Genomic DNA, 25,882 nt, shown 5'->3' with positions numbered 1-25,882 from the left:
TTTGACGGAGCCCCAAATAAAAAAAAATCGTTCGTCACTGTAGACCAGACATACCTATAAAAGAGCTGTTTTTTTTTCTTATTATTACCAGTATTCTCGCGAAGCCCCAACTGACGCTTCGCGGAGCCCTAGGGGTCCGCGGAGCACACTTCGAAAATGGCTGATCTAGCTACTCTTTATTATCTAAAATAAATTTTCGTACAGGTAAATTCGAGAGAGCAGGTGCAAGATTTGTCCCGGCCTATCAAAATTCTTATATACTCGTAAATGTCCGCGCCAGCTTTTTCAACTTATATAGTCCGAGATCCGACATGCATAATCAAGTTGGAAGAGGCATCTGTAGTGAAAAAAACCGGCCAAGTGCGAGTCGGACTCGCGCACCGAGGGTTTCGTACTTTTTAGTATTTGTTGTTATAGCGGCAACAGAAATACATCATCTGTGAAAATTTCAACTGTCTAGCTATCACGGTTCATGAGATACAGCCTGGTGACACACAGACGGACAGACGGATATACGGACAGACGGACAGCGGAGTCTTAGTAATAGGGTCCCGTTTTTACCCTTTGGGTACGGAACCCTAAAAAATAGCATACATATTTTAAATAAGTACGTACAGTCGGTTCCCTAACATAAGTATCCACTTTCTATACAATTAGTATGGTTACCGTTGGGGCACCGACCGTACAACCTCCGCCAAACTGAATAACAGTTTGTTGGCAGAAATAGGTTCCCTTTCTTTACATACTGTTGTAATTAAAGCTTATCTGCTTACTTAGGTATACAAACTGTTTAGGTACCTACTAGTATAAGTTAGATATATAGTTCGTTATAACAACATGCTTTAACTTGGCTGTGTTCAATATTCCAACTCATACATACAACTGACGGGACTTGCATACTATTCACTGCGCTTACAAATAACAACCAGCATAAGTTTGACCCGTGATCACTAGAATTTGCTACGAATTTAGGGGTCAAGATATGTTGGATAATAATACGATGTTTCGTAATTAAAGCTGAACAATCTTATTGGAACTCTCCGTACAAACTAATACGTTGAGATTTAATTAATAGCTTGCATCCTTACCGCGCTTACTAGGGCAGACAGAGAGGCTTCGATGTCGTGTGTTGGAATTAGAAGTAGATTACCCCCTGTAGATCGGTCGTTTCATGCTTATTTCACTGGCTCAACACAACCCAGGAGAAACACCCATCATGAGTGCACCATTAGTCGCGCCGTCATCGCGTTATCCAAAACTGTAATTTAGGAAAAATATTTGTCATAAACACAAGTAAACGCTCTTACCAGGATTCGAACCCGGGATCTCCTGCTGCTTCGCAGGGTCACTATTTACCACTACCGACTAAGCTAGGAGGCAGTCATACGTCATATATCGTCAGGTGGCAACCAAAACTCACTCATCATCATCTTCCTCGCGTTATCCCGGCTTTTTACCACGGCTCATGGGAGCCTAGGGTCCGCTTGACAACTAATCCCGAGGGGAAACTAGGCCTTGTTGGGATTGTTCCGTTTTTCTCACGATGTTTTCCTTCACCGAAAAGCGACTGGTAAATATCAAATGATATTTCGTACATAAGTTCCGAAAAACTCATTGGTACGAGCCGGGGTTTGAACCCACGACCTTAAGATTGAAAGTCGCACGCTCTTACCGCTAGGCGACCAGCACTTTTTTTGCAACCAAAACTCACTAATTACTTAAAAAAAATCAAACAATAATCAACTTTAATTGGTACTAATACGGATCACTATGGCTATGAACTTGTAGTAGCAATTAGTGACTTTTGGTTGTCACCTGACGATATGGAACATATCCTCCATCTAGTATATGCGGTCTGTGTTGTGATTGGGATTAGTTTACGAGTAGGTGTTGTGTTGTTTGGGTAAAATGCTAATTTTGTGTTTGTCAAGACAAATTACGTGCTGAAAATACGTCTTAACTTTAACCTTTCCCTTTTAGCGTTGTTTGTATCGAACAACAAAAACTTTATTTAATGTCGTGGTTCTAAACCATCTTAGATCGCAAACTTCTTGATAATATCGTCGTTTTAATATTTTTTTGTTTCAGCGAACGGTCTAATAGAAAGAAGAAAGAAAGAAAGAAAGAAAATACATTTATTGGACGCCACAACATAGTACATAAAAAAGAAAAGCATGCAGACAAAAAAACATTTGGACGCCAAAAAGGATCCCCACTCAGCATAGTGCCGCGGCAAACCGTGGCGCTGGTTTTCTGTGGGGACCTGGCTTAATCTAAAAATAATGGCGACACGTACGCCAACGACACACAAATAAAATTTACATTGACATAAAAATATACAAACATAATAGCGAAGAGTCTCGACTAATATCTTGAGAGACTCTCTCTAGATGGTTGGATCAAGGGTCAGAATGTTTTCTTGTATTGTTTTGTTCGTGTTCTTGTATTTTACTTTTATATTCGTGTTATAAAATCCTAACCTAAGAAAAATGATTTTTTATTTATTTATATAATACCTATATGGGTCACCATCTACATAATTTCTCGTTCGCAAGAACAAACAAATAAGCTAATGAAAATACAACGCTAAAGCTTATTTTCTAAAAAAAATATTAGAAAGCGTTATTCAAATTTAAAAGTTCAATTACAATTCAAAATTCGTTTTATGTCCGGATGTTCTTGTCTATCTATATACTGCAATGTTTTGCCACCAGAGTGCAGCACTAGCCCGTTTAGTAAACTATAGAGTAACTTATACATACTGTGCCTTTATCAGTTTTTTGAAAAGTTTTCAGAGATAATTAAATATGACATTGATGCATCAAGGCGGTTTGTTTACAGAGGAGCTACCGGGAAATGCGAATCCGAAATTTCGCTATCTGCCTCTTTATCGCTCGAATCTGAGTGGCAAAGATGTTAGATAACAAAATTTCGATTTTCTTGTTTCGCGATTCAGATTGTGGTAGTGGCGCCACCTACGCAGAGTTTCGCGTAATATTCTCTATTTGGTGAGCAGGTTGTATAATTATATAGAATGTTTATGTCGATACAGTTTTTAGAAACACTGGGTCTACAGGTATAGAGAGAGCCACTAGTTTATGATACGATCGTTCTTATTTGTGCGCGCGAAATACACTGCGAGTCGTGTCAAGATTCTCAATAACAAATAAAGTTCTGATTACCGCTTTACTATTACGAATAAAATTGGGTTCGACTTCCAACCCAAAAATTGTTATTCAGCGGGTATCAGGTCGGTAATAATTACAACTCAAAAAAGAACAAAAAACATGTTTATATATTTACATGTTTAAACATGTTTAACTGGGGAATAAATCAAATTATTTTATCATTTTTTTTATTTGTGTTTTTAAGTAGTCATACTGTATATAAATTATAAACTGAAATAGATAACATGGATCTTTTTTTCTTTAGTGTAAGTTTTTCAGTTTAATATGTTTAAAATAACTTTTGACACTTACACTGCACATCTTCTAAGGATTCTCGTGAACAATAAAAAAGGCTATTGAATTAAATTATGTAAAAATGTCTCATAAATTTCTTTGAAAGCAGTTTTCCATTCCATTTTGCTGGTAGTTAATTTCCTGTAAAGGCAATTCTTTTGTCATAGGCTTTCTTCTATTTATCGGGACGGAAATTGTGATGAAACGCAGGAATCTTGTTTATTTTGTGCAAAATGTATACTTGAGTCAAATTGTAGATTTATTTATTACTAATAGAATTTATTTTTTAGTATTTTTGTAAAGGTGTAGTTGATAAAATGATTTTTAATTTTCTGAAGTCAAAAACATCGGTTGTTGTAATTAAATTTAATAGTAAGTAAAAACGCATTTTGCTACTCCGTCGATTACTAACATTTTAATATTTATTTCAATAAATATCAATATCAATAAATATCAATATCAATAAATATTGTGTAATACTTACATTCCGAGGTTATTTAATTTTTAATCTTTTTTTGATTGTAGTCTTAATTACATTACAAACACAAACATAGTGACATTTTTTTAAACAAGTGTAAGAAAAAATCATTCCTAAAAATTATTAAATTTGTTCACGTTCTTTTGGGCCATTCTGTATTTTAACTCTAATAAGTTCATCGTAAACGATATATTCCAAATATTAGATTTTAGCCAGGAGTCAGAATATATTTAAAAACTATTATTTTTGTTGCATTCTAGTTGCACTTTAAATAATATTAAAACAATTTAAATTTAGTTATTAATTTCGTTTACGTAGTACCACTGTATATATCTTGTTTGTAAATAAAAGTTATTTAAAAGTATTATCTTTCTTTTTGATAATATTTAGTCCACATATAGGAACGCACCGAAGCCTTAAAGTCCTTAAACAATAACAAACAAAAAACCACAAATATTTTATCTTACTTAAAGGAAACAACACATTTTAAATTTAATTTGCTATATCGTACCTGTTTAAAACGTATAATCTTAAAATTTAATCTTAAACACAATAGCATGAACTGATCTAGTCTCCAAGACCTAACGAGCATTTAACAATCCCCAAGCAGACTGCAAATTGAATCCCCCCCCCTCCCTCTCCCCATCCGCCGTCCCCTTATAATCTCTTAAATGATAGCGTTTGAGACAATAAAGTCAGATTTGGGTGTCATTTTGTGAAGATTGCTTGAGATGTATTATTATAGGGGTATGGTGTGACTATCGTCTGAGAATCAAGATTTTCTTACAGTAGGTATATTCGTTTTGTTTTAATAACTTCTGGAAGCAAGCTTTAACAACTTTTCTGGATAAACAAGTTTGGGAACAAATGAAATTATTTTATTAAATATTTTGATGTTTTTTTTTTTTTTTTTTAAGTAGTCGCACTACTATATATAAATCCGGCCTTCACCACTGGAGGGCTTCATCACTTTTTCTTTAATATATGACATCTATTACAGTTTTTAACTTTTCTGGATGACAAATTATACGTAAATGAAAATTACCTACACAGGAACATCTTAAAATCAAGTTGGATCTTAATTCGATTAAGCTCAAATATAGAATGAAATAAATAATATTGTCGTTATGTTCGTTATAATATGCTTCGAAGAATCCGGCTGAGAACTGCATTGCTGCAGGAATTATCAGGATGAATGTTGCATTTCATAAATCCAGATTAACATTTTGCTGCAGTAATGTTGCACCGTAACATTACTGCAGCAGTAACGATCATGCAACCTGCAGCGGTATCGTGGTCGTATCTTTATCACCTCTCATGTCATCCGTCACTTTCGCACTTACATACTTGTTAGAACGTGACAGGCATGGTGACAAATGATAAAGAGCCGACCACCTTAGCCCTACTGATACCGAGTGATAGTAGTGATACCGAGTGATACCGTTATCACTTAACAATTTTAACATTTTAACAAGCGAGAGCGAGAGCGACAGACAACACATCTGTATACGTCCGTCCCGTGAATTAAATTATAAAGCGGTAGAAAAAGCTAACTAAAATCAAGAAAAAGTATAATCAGTGAAAGTGAAGTGTGTAATAGTTAAGAAAACACAAAAACCCTGCCTCAATATGTAATATCAGTGCGAAAATTACTGTCTAAAGTGTTTCAACGGTTGCGACAATCTTAGAAATTAACAAACGCATAAACCAATCACCTGCATCCGCCTCGCCATTGGTGAATGGCTATATCTAACCTGCTCCCACTACAAGGAAAAGTAGCTACTGACCTCTTCCCACCTTCGCGCGGATTGGCTGAGGGCTTGCACAAGTACACAGGTAAGCTACCAAAAAAACAAACGGCAAAATGAAGTGTTTGGTTTGTGATCTCCGAATTAAATACGAAAGCGAGAAGCTAACATGCACAGCATGCGGAAAGCATTGTCACCAATCCTGCATAAATATGACCTCTGCATTCTATATGGCCAATCACTTTCATCTAGATAAACACTGGCTATGTGAATTATGCCGCAACGTCACCAGGCGGCCTAAGAATGACAACACACCAATTAGGAATACAGTTCAACTAAATCTAAATGAAACTACAATGTCGATCGATGACTTAACACATGATCGCACAGATAACAGCCCCCCGAGGCCCCAGGGCCCCCAGGACCCTACGCAAACTCCACCTAACGTTTATTCCAGCACAGCAAATACAACAAGTTCCGTAACCCTAGACAGCATTAGTCAATTACTAGACTATAAACTTAAGGAGAACAATGAATCGATACTTAACGACCTAAAAATCACAGTTCAATTGGAGATAAACAGAACGATAGCTAACTTAAGAAATGACATAACAGCCCATACAGACAAGATAACCACGGAGCAAATCACAATAAAGAGCAGCATTACAAGTCTAGAAAATAAAATAAAGGCCCTAGAAGGGGAAAACACTAAACTTCAACAGGAATTAAACCGCCTAAATGAAAAAACCACCCAAAAACCGCAAGAGACCTATGAAGACAACACGAAAATACTAGTTATACACGGTCTGCCCGAGTACCGGAACGAACAAGAGAATGAACTTGAAAACCGGATAGTATATTTATTCCATGACATCCTAGGCGTTGAGCTTACTGGCTATATAGAAGATATTTCAAGAATAGGAAGAATTAGTAGGAACCCTAGACCGCTAAAGGTTGAATTAATAAGTAAGCGAATGGCCAAATATATCCTTAAAAACTCATGGCTCTTTAAAAATACCGGCATATCAATCTCCGAGTACCTAAACGAAAAGGCGCTTAAACAAAGGAAGCTATTACTATCAAATTTAAGACTAGCCCGACAAAGCGGCCATCACGCCGTTATCCGCGAGAATAACCTTATAGTGAACGGGAAGATTATCAATTTAGAACCACAACATAATGAACAGGACTACATACCGGAATCTGCATCAGCTCCTGAGCTTCCTGACACTAATACATCCACACTGCGATTCGACTCAACCACATCATCCACCAATACGTCCACCACTCCTAGTACCTCACACCTACAAGGCACTACGAGAGAGCACGAGCAAACTGGCAGCGGCGGCGGCGCCGGCGCATCAACTAATAACTCAACGAATAGCTTGACGACACCACAAAATAAGACTTTTTTTCTATAGCAACTATGTACAAAATACTACCACACATACCAAAAAACAGATCTTAAATACTGAATTTAAAATAATGTATCAAAACATGCAAAGTCTCTTTAACAAACGGACAATCTTAGACGCATTTTTGAGTGAGAACCCCAATAAATATAATGTACTATGTCTCACAGAGACGTGGTTGTCTAAAGAAAAGCAAGAATTAATTCACATTAACAATTACGTCATCGCGTCGTCGTTCAATAGGACTAACTACACGGGAGGTGGCTGTTGCATATTATTGCGTGATCAACTAGTGTTTACCGAACGTAAGGACATCGTGGACATGTCCATCGAATATGTTATTGAAATCTCAGCTATAGAATTAAGTAAACTAAACATTTTGATAATTGTTATTTACTGGAATAGTAGAGAGACCGAAATTTTCTTTAAACAGCTGTCACGAGTTTTAGATCTCGTATCAAAAAAAGACCGCGGCAAAAAAATTATAATTGGAGGCGACTTTAACTTAGATATAATGCAAAATAATAATCAATCTAGATGCTTTATCGATCAAATGCTAGAATACCATTTTACTCAGCATATTAAAGTCCCGACCCGAGTCACGAACACCACGTCCACGTGCCTAGACCTGATTTTTACTAACTTCACTGATATCACACTGAAAACTGATGTAAGCGACCTTGGATTTTCTGATCACAAAAGTACCGAAATTAGCATCGATGTACATAGACAACATAGGTATAATACGAGGGGCGTTCAATAAATTCTCGGTATGTGAATGAAAACAAACAAATACGATAAGTTTAATATTTTTATTTTTCAATATACTCCCCCCCTATGTTGATACACTTAAAAGATCGATCTATTATTTTTTTTAATCCCTCATAAAAATAATTTTTATCTTTGGTGTCAAAATGCTCCTCCACTGCCGCCTTCAACGCTTCATCGTCAGAAAATCGATTTCCACGCAGATCCTTTTTAAGATTGGGGAACAAAAAGAAGTCACTGGGGGCTAAGTCCGGACTATACGGTGGGTGAGTAATAGTTTCAAACCCAGATTCAAGAATAGCCGCCTTGGCAATATGAGCAGTATGCACAGGGGCGTTGTCATGCAGAAGCAGAACACCTTTGGTTAATTTTCCTGGCCTCTTGTCTTTGATTGCACCCCTTAATTGACGTAGAATATTAGCGTAGTACTGTCCTGTGATATTTACACTCTTTTGTTTGTAATCGATCAGTAATATTCCTTCACAATCCCAAAATATTGTGGCCATGACCTTGCCAGCTGAAGGGATGACCTTGAACTTCTTGGGATGAGCTGTACCCTTAACGTGCCACTGCATGGACTCCTGTTTACTTTCTGGGTCATAATAATGAACCCAGGTTTCATCTCCAGTAACTATCTTTTGCAGCACCTCATCAGGATTTTCACCGCACAGGTCAATAAAATCGGAACAACAAGCTACTCGCATATCTTTCTGAACCGGTGTCAGCATTCGCGGAACCCATCTCGCACTTACTTTTGACATATTAAGATGGTAATGGATAATATCATGTATGGTACCAACAGAAAGACCGGTTATTTGAGCTATTGATTTTACCTTCACTCGGCCGTCTTCCAATATAAGTTTTTCCACTTTGATAATATTTTCTTGTGAAGTAGCTACTACAGGCCGGCCTGGTCTAGGATCATCTTCAATACTCTCTCTCCCACGTTTAAATTCACTTGACCACTTTTGAATGGTAGATAAAGAAGGAGCAGACTCACGGTAAACACAATCCATTTCTTCTTTTATAGTTTTTTGATTTTTACCCTGATTGGTCAAGAATTTTATTACGGCTCGATGCTCTAATTTAATTAACATTGTTAAATCGCTCATGGTGCTCACGTTTGTTCGGCAATTGCAGAAAAACGAGAACATATCGGTTTGAATTTTACTTTTTTTTTTAAAGTCTATGAATGACTCTTAGTGGCCAGTAACAAAAGAAATACTCAAAAAGGTTGTAAGATATCAATATCGAGAATTTATTGAACGCCCCTCGTAGTTCTCTCAAACTTAGTAAAAGACTATTTACTGAGGAAAACATACAAACTTTCAAAATAAAACTACAAGATATAGACTGGAACAGACTTATTAATTCGGACTTTGACATCAACCAAAACTATAAAACATTCAACGACACCCTAATAAATATTCTTAACAACTGCATTCCTATTAAACAAATCAAGGTCAACACACATACTAAAAAACCCTGGCTCACGAGGGGTATAAAAATCTCATGCCGAGCAAAAAGACATTTAAAAATCATAGTTACTCAAACAAAAAACGAGATACTAACTCGACACTATAAACAATATGAAAAGCTACTTAAAAGAGCCATAACCTCATCTAAAAAAATACAATACACCAAAAAAATACGAAAGTCCGACAACGTAGTAAAAGCCATGTGGCAACTAATAAAAGAGCGCACGAACAAAAATCAAATACGCACTCGACAAAACATAGAACTAGCGATCCATAATAAACTTACGTCCGATCCTAAAACTGTATCGAATAACTTCAACACATTTTTTGCGACCGTGGGCTCGGCCAGCTGCGGCAATCCACCGCGCGGCCGGCCTGTAATTCTACCCACCGTAAACACATTTTATTTGACCCCGGTATACCCCGAAGAAATTAAATCAATAATAATGAAACTTAAAAATAAAGTAAGTCATGGAATAGACGAGTTGCCACCAATTCTTTTCAAAAAATGTGTAGAAGAACTAACTTTTCCCTTATACCTTTTAATAAACCAATCCTTTAGCACAGGAACCTTCCCGGACCTTCTAAAAAAATCTTTAATCAAGCCAATACACAAAAAAGGATCCAAAACAGACCCTAATAATTACCGCCCAGTGGCTCTCTTGCCAACGACTTCCAAGATATTCGAATCCGCAATGAATAAACGCTTATACTCCTTTTGCGAAAAATATAGCATTTTTGACGACGCGCAAAACGGGTTCCGTAAAAACCGATCTACGACCTTAGCAGTATTCAAATACGTTCAAGATATATTGACTGCAATAAACGATAAAAAATACGCTATCGGAATACTGTTAGATATGTCCAAGGCCTACGACATGGTTCAACATGATATACTCTTAAATAAACTTTGGGGAATAGGGGTGAGGGGAATCACACACAAATGGTTTGCATCTTATCTAAAAAATAGAGAACAATACGTAGAAATTGAAAATGTCGACTTGACAACACGAGAAATTAAACGCGTTCGATCTGACGTACACAGCATGACCCATTCCATCCCCCAGGGTGGAGTACTCGCATGCTTGTTATTTTTAATATATATTAACGACATTCCAAAACTTATAAAAAACGACTATTCTTGCGTTCTCTTCGCAGATGACATATCTCTCCTTACGTCATGCAAAGACAGTATGAGCATCAATAATGAAATAAACCTAGCACTAACTCCATTGATAGAATGGATGGAAGACCACAACCTAAAATTAAACATATCCAAAACCAAAATCATTCAATTTAGGCCGCATCAAAAAAACCCTCTAGACTTAAAAGTAACGTTTAACGGCATGGACTTGGAATGCGTAGGGACAGCAACACTGTTAGGGTTTGATATTGACACTAATATGAATTGGAAAAAGCATATTGCCAAATTAAAAACAAAACTGTCATCTTTTATTTATGCATTGAAAGAGCTTAAGAGAACGACAGATTTCCAATCTGCGCTTACCGCATACTATGCCTATGCCTACTCATGGCTTAAGTATGGTATAATACTTTGGGGAAATAGTACGGATGTGAAAGACCTATTTATACTTCAAAAAAAATGCATAAGAATTTTAGCTAATATTTACTGCCCAGAAAGCTGTTTACAATATTTTAGGGAATACAAACTTCTTACGCTGACCTCTTTATACATCTTGGAAATGGGTAAATTTGTTAGGGAAAACCCAAACCTGTTTACCTATATCCGAGATCAGCCGCGACGATATGAATCCCGATTTAAAAATAACCTGGCAACAATAACAGGCTCTAATTTAAAATTATACAGCTCAAGTCCGTACGCCATGGCAATAAAAGTATACAACAAAATAGATAACACTATAAAAGCAGAACAATGTAACAAAACGTTCTTGACTACACTTAAAACTTACTTGATTGACAAATGCTACTACACTCTAGAAGATTTTTTTACAGATCCGTCTGATTAGTAACACCACTATTTTTGTACACTAATTTTAAATTTTAAATTTGGATAATATTGTAGATAAGGTTAAATTGAATCAAATTATTGACATATTGCACTCTAATATTAATTCTATTTCTAAAACATTTACATTCTTATTATTTTAATACTTATATAATTTGACATCACTTAATAATAATTATTTGCCCGTTTATTTCTGTATTTAATACACTGACAATTATCTGATTCAATTCGGCTTATATGTATAGAAACTACTAAATTGACCTACTTTTATATTATACACATAGATTTAAGATTAGATCCTAAGTATGCATGTAATATTGCTATGCCCCCACGGGGTCCATGTGGAACTACCAAGAATTTGTAATACCTATAAAACCATGGTTGCAATAAATAAATATGAAAATATGAAAATATGAACATGCATACATCGCACATGTCACATCAAAAGATTAATTTGATATGTCACTTTTTAAACGTCAATTGGGCTCCTAAATTATCTAATGGTCTTACTAGCACTGCGATAAGCCTAATGTTTTGTATATGTATGAATACGAGTATGTTGATGTGATTAAGTTTCATAAACCCATCACCTTTGTGTAAACCCCATTGTGTATGGCTGAGACTGAATCCTTGCTCAGTTTGGGACCTTTATTGTTCTGCCGAGCTACACTGATCTCCGATAATCATGGGTTTCAGGGATCAAGGTTAGGGCAGTTGTGTATAATGTGATAAGTTATATTGATGGTTTATCGTCGTGTATTAGCTCTACTGTGAATAGTGTGAATACGTGAAAATGCTTTGTGTAACGTGAATTATTGACCGCCACGACTATTTTATATTACATGTAATACCTACTAACTTATGTAAAGAGCTTTACACCTTCCTGAATTTAGTAACTGACGGCAGAAACGCAGGAAGCAACACGTATCGTGTCTCACTTATAGCGGCGTCCCTGTCGTCAGTTACTAAATTCAGGAAGGAGTGCAAAGCTTATAAATCGATTGAGCGTTCATTACTCACGTTATTGCTACGGCTATTTCTGAGCAGTTTGTTTTCCCTACTTTACCCAAAACATAAAGACGAAATATTGATTTCGGTTACCGCGATAGTTACTCATGAAATAAAACTATGAAAATGGATTATATCGCGATTGAATTTATAATACATCCCGACGTACGTACGACGTAAAGACGAATTTCAAGAAATTAGACCTTATTATCTAAAACAATCATGCAGTGTAAGTAAGAATAAAAGTAAAAAAGCACACTTACGGTGTTACGGTACCTACTAAAATTTCTACGGCAGTGACGATGACGTCCCAATATACGATTGATCTCCGATTACGTATAGTTGTTCCAGACTTACACGTCACATTTTACCCTGGATGTCTGAAGAACTTGACTCCTTAACCAACCAATAACATGTCCTCTGGACGTGACTTACGCGTTTGCGTTAAGTGTCATTTTGTATGGGATTTTGAGTTTCAAGCTTGGCGCGCTGATCAAAATCCCATACAAAAATAGACAACGCAAACGCGAACGTACATCACGCTATCGAATGTACTTTAGGGGTTCTGTACATTATTACGGGGCGCAGTAAAAACTTCCAACGCAACCGTTGGCGACCCAACCTTTTCTACTTTATACCGCAACATGACGTATCTACACACGTCCCTCGTACTGTCATGTGACCTTTTGGTTCTGGGGACAGTTTTAGTTCCCAATAGTACTTTATTCATTTTCGAATAGGGATCGTGGACATTTTTTACAGCCGTTAATATGGTGGAACAGAATGAGGTAATTTTATGCAAACGGGAGATTGTTTAGGCTACGTACTTTATTTTGCACTTATTAATCACGTTAATATTTCTAACCGTTTTTGAGATTGGTAGTTTGTTAAACATTAGTGCAAAAATCAGATCAGAGATATCAAGTAGATCAGGTGAATATTACATGTATTGTTTAAATGCATAGATCGTGATCGGCAACGCAGGCTTCGTCAAGTGGACACATAAGCAAATCAGCAACAGGCTTCGTCATCGACTTACAAATGATGTAATCCGCAACAGGCTTTGTCTAGCTTAACCACTAAATTAAACTATTTAGTCTATGGTGCCACCCCGGACCGTAGCCGGCCCAAACGTTCCCATGACACTGGCAGCGTTGCCCCGTTGAATTGCCAAGGAGATCTGTTGGACCAGGTACGATCCGGAGCGAGGATCGCAACCCCTATCTCTCAGTCACCGACCCAAAAAAACAATTAAACTAATTAGTTGTTAATTAATTAGTTGTTTAAATTGTAGGTGTGAACATTTAAATTTACAAATTAAACAAGCTTTTACCTAAAGTTTGGTATTTAACTGTAACGTCGGCAGATATGTTTATTTCATTATTATTATTATTATTATTTACTAGAGATAAATCACAAATTTTACATGGTAATTGATAAAAAGTATCGTTAAACCAGAATGGTTTGTCTCGATACTCCATTCCGCAGTACTTACATAATCAAATATACAATACAATACTTAGGTACACATCCAGTTCGTAAACAACACAATAATTGCAAAGAATCACAAGATTCACAATTGAGCGCATCTCTTGTCACACCGGCCGGCCGAGCAAAACTAGAACCGGTCGGCGCATACTCGATTAACTCGATACTTCTGGCATAATATTGTCAAAGCGCTACAAGCTAAGGTTAACAATAAACAACAAGGTAAGGTTAGCAATAAAGATATTGAGTATTGGGTACTGTCTTACGTCGTCATTTTATGAACATCGAATTATCGTAAGTTTCACTTGTTCTCGCTCTTTTTAAACGTCAAACTGTTACTAAAAAAATTACTCTGCCACACTACATGTACCTACATGGTAACTCAATGACTTGCCGTCAACGTCAAAACGCTCAATTTAAACGAGCGTTCGGATATTGACACTGACGAGACAGCCGCATCGGAGTCGATCTCGTCTCGCTGAATGCATTAATTAATTTAATTATAAACGGCAATACATTCAATTTTTAACACAATGAACCAATTATGGAAATGTTGGGTACTTTCGTTTTACTGATGTCACTGCTCTTATTAAATATTATGCGGGGTGCGTTAAATATAAAGCTTTTTATTACACCCAATGGTGGTTTTGGTAATATAAAAAAAAAACACCGCCCTCCGTTTTTCCAAAAAAAAATTACGCACGCAAAACGGACAGGTAATATAATTTATAAGGAAATTGCTACGTACATCCTTCCTAACCTCCGAAATCTGATTAATGCGATATCGCGGCGCTTGAAAAACCAACGACACTTATCTAATTTCCGTTTGAAAAGTTTAACGCAACAGTCGCACAATTTATGAGTCGTATTGCGTCGTATATGAGGGAGGGAATAACCGCCAGTAGAAAAACGTCATAAAAACGAACAGCGGCGTTGAGGCGCTCGTCATTTCAAAACCGTTGAAATGAAATAACGAATTTGGAAAACGGTATAACAACCATTGGAATTAACGTGCCTTCTGTCATTTCGTTATGTTGACATTAAATAATGAATAAATTTTGTAACATGTGCGGATTGTGAAGGCTAATGCTGGCCGGAAATTTATGTCGAAATTAAGCTTCATATAGGCGTTTTTTACGCAAAAATATGTTGTGACTTATTTTAGTGTTTACCAATAACTTTATTGACGAATGTCATGAGGTTTATGTGCGCTTCTTTATATTTAGTCGTTATGCCTAATGCCGCCAATCATAACTATTATCAAATAAAATACTGAGTTTAAAATGAAAAGTATAAAAACTGAACAATAAAATATATTTAACTTTGCTGTATTCGGATAAAGGTGACAGTCCATTTGCAACCGCAGCTGCGTTACTGCTCCGACACTACTGCAGCGGCCTGAACGCGTCGGTGTTATTGTCAATTTCCATAGTAAAATGAATGACGATATCGACTGCACGTAATATGGTGATTTTAACGTTTTCCCGACCGCAGCTGCACTACTGCTCCGACACGTCGGTGTTATTGTCAATTTCCATAGTAAAATGAATGACAAGACCGACCGCACGTAGCATGGCCATTTTTGCGTATTTGGTGTATTATTGCAACTGCGGCTGCAGACCGCACGTCAAATCTGTCACCTGCACTGAAATGTCTTTGGTCACAGATATTAGTAGTTCTAAGCAAAGAGGATATAACCACTACGTTCTAAGGAGCTTATTACACCCACGGACAAAGAATTCCGATGGTACAGTCGCCATATATCGCAGATATATCGGGGCGGCCAAGGAGCTCACACATATCTAAACACGCCTTTATTGTCAAGGCGCTAGAGTGCATGTTCAGATATTTTTAGCACCTCGGTCGCTCCGATATATCCGATGGCGACTGTACCTACTGTAAACTTTTTTGCTAATCTATATTGAGCCCTAGGAGGATATAACACAACGGAGTAGCCATTGGCATTCCCCTCTGTCGAAAATAGTCGGCCAATGGTCATACACAATGTATGGACTGACGTTTATCTGACATGGCTATTTTGACGTTACGTATACATTTGACGTTCCCCTCCCCCGCAAAAATTGGCAGACGTTTTTGTACCGCAAATTACAGACGTGGCGGCTCCGTTTGGTAATATCCTCATAGATTGAGCCATGTCACAGAGCCAGTCAGGAAACTAGAATGATAGGTCCGAAAAGAGAGCGTCAAATTCGGAAGTTAACTATAGTCTGGCAAACACTTCGAGCAACACCGGCTTCCGACACGTCGGAAGGGAGGAGCCCAAGCGATATCTTACCGTATAAATCGTTCTGCCATTTTTTACGGAGGAAAACGTGCACACAGTCGCACTTCTCACTCACTACTTACAAAATCCAATCTCTAATGATGACACAAATAAATAGAAAATGACACACGTCAAAGACAAGTCTTGCACACCTCGATCTCTTTATAATAAAGAGCGCATTACACAATTATTGTGTGCAACACGAGGTGTGTGTTGTACGTACCGCGCTAGTTGTATGCATGCACAATTGATCTTGTACCTCGACAGAGGGGAAATAGTGCGAATGCCGACTCCTTTCCGTGTTGCTCGAAGGGCAAACCCAATTTGTCAGTAAATAAGAACAACCACAAAACTACTCATCCATTTCCTATACTATATATATATATACTATATTTCATATACTAGCCCAAGACAAAGATAGTATATGATTCTCTCTGTCTGTTTCAATTGAGACAGTCTCTATATTTTCCTATGTGATTTTTTTAACATTTCATGATAAATTCATTATATAAACTATTCTTATATTTTTTCGTAGTTTTGCGAAGATAGCCATTAGGCCTATAAGCTCGACAAGGCACGAGCGATAGAGAGGCAAATAGAATACCGAATATTCGGCAAAGTGGCCGAATAGGCCGAATACCGAATAGTTGCGAATATTCCTGGCAACTCTAGTCGTAATATCATAGTATAGTTGGTCATCTAATGTTTGAAATGAGACAGTCCTTTGACAAACTATAATTATATAATGTCGTTTATGGTGACACTTTCTCATTTTGTCATTGCAAAGCCATTCCTGAGCTAAATAAAAGAAGCAATCATTAATTTTTATTACAAGGGGCAAAGATGTTGTTTAATATCTCATGGTATTGATACCCAAACGTACGAAAGGATACAAAATTGAACTACGAGAGAAGCGAATGGTTTAAAATTTAGAATATTGACAGTTACGGGGATCTCAAGGCATGAGGGTTAAACAAACTTTGTTACAGTGCAACACGTAATTTTTCATTACACCAACACGAGGAAACCATTTATTATTCAAATTAATTTATTAAAAGTTCTTTCTATCGGCCAAGGTGAGGGAAATAGCTTAAGGATTTCTTGTCTCGCCCGTCAAGTTTTATATGGATGGTGCGGTCATATCATGAAGAGTGGGACACCTGCAACACGAGAGGAATTATAAGATTTAAATTTGTGTTTCAGTTTGAAATACGAAACTGGACAATATGAAGTGTAAATTGCGCAATTACTTATAGCTCTTACAAATTATTTTATTCATCATACTTCACTGTTAGGTACTTAAAGAAAGTAAAATTGGCTTAATATGCATACTTAGAAAGATAAATCAGTAATATTTTGCTAATACGGAACGACTGTCTGCCCACCATTGGATAATTTATTGTTACGTGTCGCATCGCCATCTCCGGAACCCACGAATCACTGCAGAAATCAATGAAAGACCTGATAAAGAGCCTACCTGGCATGGTTTTGAGGGGACGTTTATCACAGACTTCTAAATCCAGCCGCACGTTTCTGACGGCCGAGTAGGTACCTATACTTGATGCAGGTGGATTAAGTAGTATATATCACGAGCTACATGAGTCCCGTTTGCGTCGGCTTGCTGTGTGCGGTGGTCACGGATTCAGGCAAGAGGATGGGGAAGAAAATTTCACAATGTGATCTTACCTTAATGTTAAGAATAATATTTTTCCTCTGCATTAATTTCATTTGAGGAATTTGGTTGTATTTCGTCAATTATTAAGTCTCATTCAATGTTGAATTGCTTTTCATTTAATCGGCAATATTCCCTGAATAAACGATCACCATTAAATATCAGATTTTATATTAATATTGCGTAGCTGCCTTCGTCGGACTCTGACTATTGTACTATTGTAGAAAGGCAAACTGGTCTTCTTTTTCATGTAACATGTAGCATTATCGTCACTCGCTTCTTCTCGTAAAAAATACAAAAATAAAATAAGTATTTTATTTGTACGTCTGACATTATATGACTTGACATTGACAAGCCATCAACGAACGCTGTCGCGACTGCACGCCGCAACAGCAGCAGTCGTGCTGCTACAGTAGTGCTGGACCGCGTAACGTCGCAACTGCAGTGCAGCGGCAGTCACAAATGGACAGTCACCTTAAGTAGGAACAGGAAGCGGAACATGACTGCACGCCGTTTACATTACCTAATCGTAACGATAAATAACGAAATCATGTTTTATTTTCTTATCACGCGCTACAATAAAAGAAACAAACTATAAACATTAAATGCTTCAATTTCAATCCTTATTACATGGAAATACGGTTGGAAACAAAACGTTCATGTTTTAAAATTGGTCACTTATCAAGCGTGCATTTAACATATACACATACAACACACGGCTTACGTCGTCCGGCGGTAAAAATGTGGAAAGTCAGCGAGTAATTCACGAGTATAGCTGGCCGCCAGTAATACACATAATAACGTCGTTAACTAGTTACTAAATAAAGTTACTCAGTTACACGCTATAGTGTTATTTTATTGGCCATTGGACGTAACAGTAAATTTTTCACTTGTTATTATACATCATAATGGAAATAATTATTTTCTTTGATGGTTAAATTAACTGCGCACGTAATTTATGTGTAATATATTTAACAACATTTTGATAGACTTTCAATCCGAATGAGTTTCAGAAATATTGTACGATATCATTTGATATTAAATTTACCAGTCGATTTTCAGTGAAAACGTCGTGAGAAAACCGGACTAATCCCAATAAGGCCTAGTTTCCCCTCTGGGTTGGAAGGTTAGATGGCAGTCGCTTTCGTGACAACTGTTGCCTACGCCAATTCTTAGGATAAGTTGCCAAGCGGACCACAGGCTCCAATGAGCCGTGGGAAAAATCCGGGACAACGCGACGAAGATGATGATGTTTAAAAACTTCCTGTTACGAAGCCTAGTAGGTAATCAACTTAATGAAGGTTAACGGAATCAGCATTAATAACTTCATATATGCGGTCTGCTTCTATTACAAGCAACTGTTAAAGATTCTTAAAATAAACCCGTTACTTTAAGAACTACGTTTTTTTAACGATTTAACGGTATTGTGTCTTAAATGTCATCTTAATGAAGGTTAACGGAATCAGCAAATAACTTCATATATGCGGTCTGCTTCTACTACTGTGTGTCGTACGGCTGCGATCGTGGCCCAAAATGATCCCGCCGGACGATCAGCGCTGACATTCGGGTCAGCATTATGCTGAGGCGAGACCATTTTCGTGGTAAACTTTAACTCCTACCTATTTTATAAATTCCTATAGTTTTAGTTATACTTATGTATGTTATTTTAGTTTTAAGTTTATCACGAATAAAACATTTGATTCTTGATTCTTGTCTACTAGCAACTGTGAAAGATTCTTAAAATAAACCCGTTACTTTACGTTTTTTTAACGATTTAACGGTATTGTGTCCAGCCATTATCGCGTCGCAATGCTCACTATAATCATATGGCCATATGGCCAACCGTGCGGAGTATTCAGAAACATGAAATATAATACCAACCATTTACTTGCTCGACTCATGTAAACACGTTTACATCGTACCAAAAATTTGTGCATTGTATATTAAACTTGACCACAGTATTCATTATAGAGGTAAATGTCATTTAAAAACACTTGGAAAATTTGTAAAAATACTAAGAAGCCGATTTTGTCTAATGATATTCTATGGCTAGGCTATAAAAATAAAATATCACACTGATCCAAAAGTAGCGTTGTCAAGCGACACTGGTAGTGATAGAATCCTCCAGCATTCATTATATAATTATTTATAGCTGAGCGACTACAAGCGCGACCCATAGATAAAAGGGTGTGTGGCGAGCTGGCTGATGCGCGCAATCGCGTGGAGTCACGTCAAGAAAAATATCATAGCATTTTTGCCTAACCGTTTATTTAAAGATTTAGATTGCGCGCATCAGCCAGTTCTCGCCACAGATGGACTTTCTTTTTCTGTCCCTTCAGCCAGGCGATAAATAAAAAATATTATAGGACATTCTTACACAGATTGACTAAGTCCCACGTAGCCCAAGGATTGTTATGGGTACTCACTGTACTCAGACAACGATATATATATAATATTTTAAATACATAGAAAACACCCATGACTCGGGAACAAATATCTGTGCTCATCACACAAATAAATGCCCTTACCGGGATTCGAACCCAGAACCATCGGCTTCACATGCAGGGTCACTACCCACTAGGCCAGACCGGTCGGCAATAATAGTGGCATAGCTTGTTATAAGAAATGTTACCTATACTAAGTTCTACTGATATGCTAAATACCTATAGATCTATATAACACTAAACTCTCGCGTTTTGTACACATAATTAATGTCATTAACGGGTCTAACGCGATTAATTAAAAAATATTTACCTTTTTTATTCTTCGTTTCTGAATATGTCCCCTGACCTCGTACCGCGTACATGTGTAGAATCACGACTCGGAAATAAACAAGAATGTAGAAAAAGGGGTTGTAATTTTTACCTACCGCGACCCGTTGTCGTACCTACTGCGACAATCTGACTTGTAATTTGTGACGCATTGTAAGATTTGTAAGAATTAGATAATAGTTCTGTTAACCCTTATTCTTTTTTTTTAGGTACTTGCATAGCACTTTTATAGGACTTTCAGGTATCCCAGAATACTAGTTTTGTAGGTATCCACATATTTAAATTCCGTCGCTCATCCGGCAACTCATCACAAGCAATGCTGCCGCCATACTGCACAAGTTGTATTCTCATTGCTTGGCGAGCGAGGGAGTAATGAGCGAGTCCAGTCCGGTGAGTAGCGTCCAGTACACAAAGTGCCATTTATAATAGTTACAAGTATCATCTAGGCAAGATGATAATGAGATTTCCTGTCGGACTATTTGAGAGCAGTATACACGTCTGAGGGTAAGGCGTAGCACACACTAGATGACAATCGTTTATAGAAAACGCCTATTGAAACAAAACCGGTCAATTTGTAGAAACTAGGGGACACAATAACAGTTGCCAACGATTTGATAACGAGTTGTGCACCTGTTTGAAAACTGAATATGAGCTCAAACTAGACCGCGCGGTTGCAATTGTTGCGATGTTGAACTATTTATTTTAATGGTCGATAAAATATAAGTATAAATGAATATTATTTTGATGCTGACTGTATATACCTACTGATTAGCATGGACGACCTATTTGCCAACGCTCGGTAAGTATTCGGAATAGCACTGAACTCGGCCGCTGCGCCGGTCAATTTGTAGAAACTCGGAGACGCGATAACGGTTGCCAGCGAGTTGCGCACCTGTTTGAAAACGGAATATAAACTCTAACTAGACCGTGCGATTTCAATTGTTGCGATGTTTAACTATTCATTTCAACGGTCGACAAAACATAAGTAAATGAATAATATTTTCACCGTGACTGTACATACTAGCGACCTATTTGCCAAGGCTCGTCAAGCATTCGGAACTACACTGAACTCTGCCGCCGCGCCGGTCAATTTGTAGAAACTCGGGGACGCGATAACAGTTGCCAGTGAGTTGATAACGAGTTGCGCACCTGTTTGAAAACGGAATATGAGCTCAAAGTAGAACGTGCGGTGCAATTGTTGTGATGTTTAACGATTCATTTTAATGTTCGACAAAATATAAGTATGTATATGAATATTATGTTTTGTTAAGTATACATACGAGCTTCCGCTCGCGATTTTGACAAAAATTTAACCCCAATTACACCAATTAGATTAGAAAAAAACGGGTGTTTACGCAAATGTCTGGGATTAGTTGCCAAGCGGGCCCCAGACTTCCATGAGTCGTGGCGAAAAGGCGGGACAAAAATCTCTCCTGAGTCCAGGAATAAAGTAAAATGTTCAAGTTATTTTTACTAGAATAACCTTATCTTAACTTACGTTTCGCTTCTAAGATAAGTATAACCTACAAATAAATGGAATTATTGGATAGAATCTAAGATTTTATTTTTAGATGGAAGGTCCGGAATTTTGAATTTTGGGTTTGTTGTTGTTGTACAGTAATGTGGTATTCCGTATTATGTTACTATACGTATTTGTTACTTCGACTGATTATTTAAAGCAACTAGAACAAAAATCGGATTGTTTTGAAAATAAGTTTTTTGGGTAATTAATCTAGCTCTTAAGGGGCTCACTGACTATCAGTCCGCCGGTCGTCCGGCCGGTATCGGCCTGTCAAAACAATAATTTGACAGTTCCGAACAACTGATAGGCCGATATCGTCCGACGGACTGATAGTTAGTGGGCCCCTTTAGAAACTATTACAAACCCAAAGAAACTTGTTCTTAAATTATTATGCCGCATTTTTTTTTTATTAGGCATACTACAATGCGCATTAATAATTAGAATTTAAAAAAGACATAAGTATCAAAAAATACAAAAAAAAATAATGCGGCATATTGTTGATAAAATAAATGTTAGCGTCTGTGTCTGTGTATCAAAGTGAAAGGAGTATAGTTAAAATATTATACGTTTTTTTGTCAACGTATTTTTGGGCCGAAATATGTATAAGAGTTTTGAATGATTCATACTTATATCGAAACGGGATATAGACTGTGATTATCTTTTCTATTGTTTTCGAGCTCCCGATATTTCGACGCAGTTATTACATGCATCTTGTTCACGGGTACGGGGTAACTGAAGAAAAACACAATATAAAAGGTACCTAATCACTAATCACGGTCCATATCTCGGTCGATATAAGTCTAGCAAAATATGGTTGCTATGCTACACTATGCTTATTCAAACTTTACTCGGGATATGCACTGGTGCAGTAATATATAACATTTTCAACCAAAAGGTACCACATTGTCGCTTGTCAATAAGGTTGATTTCAAATTGAAGCTGTATGGAAATAGCGCCTTATTGACAACCGACAATCCCCTCCCCTTTTGATTGAAAATGGCACATATAATGCGGTCAAATGAAAGCTTACTTTGTTTTTGGAAGTCGGTTAAATAAAATAGCAAACTGCGCCTCAGGACTGTCGCATTGCCATTGTATTTTAGTCTATTAATGTCGCGGTCTGAGGTTTCCGACCACAGATTACTTTACGATGGGCCATCATACTGGCCCACTAAGATGGGCCAGCGTGTAGAGAGGGTAGTGGTTTCGGATGACTTATGACGCGGCGGGATGGCGATGGGATGGAAACGGTGTCGGTTTTTCGTCCGCACATCAAAGGTAGTGGGCCAGCGATGGTGCATACGTATCTACACGTGGCCCAATCCATAGTGTGTGGTCTCAACCATCGCATGGCCATCTCGCTGGTCCAGCGCTGTACCAAGAGGAGCCATAACAATCGCATGGAGATCTTGCTGGTCCAGCGCTGAGCCGTCGTGTAGAGTAGCCATTACGAGCATCCCTAAAGCACACATTACATTAGAGGACATAGAGTTTTCACATTGTCCGACCCGATATCGGAGGTTGAATACGACTACAATGAAGCAAAAAGTAATAAAGTGCCTTTCTTTATTTTTAATTGTACTTCGGCTGTTGTAGAATAAAAATGACGACGCTATTGGGAGATTCAACGGGTGCGGAATATTTTTTTAATTCAAATCAAAATAATACGACTCTCTAAGTATTACTGCGCGGCTTCGTATTTATTGTTGTATGTTGTATGTTTCCAACTAACCACCGCTTTTCTATTTCACAGCAAATCTAATTCGCCTAATCACACCGGATTGAAATTTCAATTGAATAGAAAGTTTTGTGAGCTGTATAAATGCTGGGTATTTCTAAAGATTGTGCTTGTCATAGGACCTTTATTTGGACCTTAAATATTACGGCGATGAAGTGAACCTAGACGATTTAATTCAAATGGGTGCTTTTGTAATTCTATTCTACCTAAATATTGCTGATGAAACTGTAGAAATATCTATCATAACTAAAGGTGATATAATATTCGGATGTCAAATACAGCTGCGTTACTGTTGCGACATTACTGTAATGCTGCGGCATCAGGGCGACGCTGTACCTGTTAATTTCCATGATAAAAGAAGTGACGTTCGCCGCCACATTACTCAATTTTATCAAGGAAATTGACTAATTCAGCGGCGGCATCAACGCGCAGTAACGTTACAACTATAAAGCAGTTGGAGTTGACATCCGAACGTCACTAAATAAATTTGTAAGCAAAACTATATGGATCAAAATCAGGATAAACACGCAAAGCTTGACGCAGATGGTAGCGCTTTTCTTCCAGCTTCTGTGTGATCAAGTTCAAGTACCAGGTTCCGAATCAACGTGAAAGTTCCCTTAAAATTTAGGATGTCTGATTTTTATTTATGTTGCAAAGTCGTGCTCTGTTTCACGAATTTATCTAATAATAATAATCTAAAACACGAGCGATCATAGCATAATAGACTACAAATTTTTGTTTGGTTCCAAAAAACAGATGGCATTGGCAGAGGATATAATAGGATAGAGCGGTGTCATAGTAAATTTTGTAGCTACGGTTAATTCACTGTTATCTATCGACACACGATTAAAACTAAAAATAAAAATATCAATAAATGTATTTATATATGTATAAATGGTTTTTTTACTGCAATAATTATTTTTATTATGATTTTGACCCATGTTCTTTCACTGATATGCGTTAAAATTGTTAAATAACAAACGAAACCGTCAACGCCATTTATACGAGAGTAGGCCAAAGGTAGTGGCGAAGTGGCGATAGAACCTCATAAAAACGGGTATTAATGTAATATTTCCTTCATAAATGTTTTGTGGCATTTTCATAATCTCATTAACGTAATAATTAAGAAGACTACCCAAACTTCTGAAGACTCGACAGTTTCCTTACAATTGTAATATAAAGTTTTCCAGTGGCAATTTAATTAGTGACAGAGCTGATATAAATCTTTTAGTGTTTTGAGTTGTTATATAATAATTCACGTTTTATTATTGTCGTCTTCACAGTAAGCATTTCCCTTAGAAATCGTTTGAATATAATGATATCTTGAATATTATTTAGTTCAGGAATTTAGGTACGAAATAACATTTGATTTGATAAAATCGAAAAAATATGTCAAACGCAGATTCAACAACCGTTCTCAATTTCTAAAAAAAGCAGCTATCAATATTATTTATACACCCCCCGATAACGGCCTATAATATACCTTTTTTTTAACCGATTAGTGTCAATTATAGCATACTAGCTTTTGCCCGCGACTTCGTCTGCGTGGATTTAGTAACCCCAGCTAGAGTAAGAATAGTGCCTGGAGAAAATCTTATAGCAATCATTCAATTTGAGCATAATATGCACACAAATATTAGGCACCTCATTTATTATCTCAATTCCACCATGATTCCACCCCGCTTTTCACCCTCTTAAGGGATGATTTTCGGGATAAAAACTATCGCATGTCCTTCCCTGGGACTCAAACTATCTCTACGCCAAATTTCAACTAAATCAGTTCAGCGGTTTAAGCGTGAAGAGGTAACACACAGACAGACAGACTTTCGCATTTATATCATTAGTATGGATTTTTTGTTATTTTAGGAATTATAAAAAAAAGATTTTGCTCAAAAATGGATATGGCGCAAACGTATTCTCAGCCGGCGATAGGTTAGGTATATTATGATGTCAAAACTTGTGTTGCCATACGATATTTCAGACATCGGCAGGCATTGTTCAATTTGCAAGGGACAGACCATTACCCAACTTGGGGGAGAACGGTAACGTGTTCGTAAATTGATTTAT

At 37.2% G+C, this 25,882-nt stretch overlaps 1 protein-coding gene and 1 long non-coding RNA gene across 3 annotated transcripts in view; one reads left to right on the top strand and one right to left on the bottom strand.

The window, feature by feature from the left end:
- LOC134745932 (uncharacterized) overlaps positions 1-25,882 on the top strand; it is a 234,868-nt gene that overhangs the window by 175,557 nt on the left and 33,429 nt on the right. The gene's annotated exons all lie outside the window — the stretch shown is intronic.
- Positions 5,244-25,882, bottom strand: part of LOC134745964 (uncharacterized) — a 123,942-nt gene continuing 103,303 nt past the window's right edge. For both annotated transcript variants that reach the window (XR_010128209.1, XR_010128210.1), the window contains exon 2: positions 5,244-5,344. This is a non-coding gene — a long non-coding RNA (uncharacterized LOC134745964). The remainder of the gene's footprint in view (positions 5,345-25,882) is intronic.

This window comes from Cydia strobilella, chromosome 12 (genome assembly GCF_947568885.1).
Source record: "Cydia strobilella chromosome 12, ilCydStro3.1, whole genome shotgun sequence".
Taxonomy (NCBI): domain Eukaryota; kingdom Metazoa; phylum Arthropoda; class Insecta; order Lepidoptera; family Tortricidae; genus Cydia; species Cydia strobilella.
This window is presented reverse-complemented; position numbering and strand designations above follow the sequence as displayed.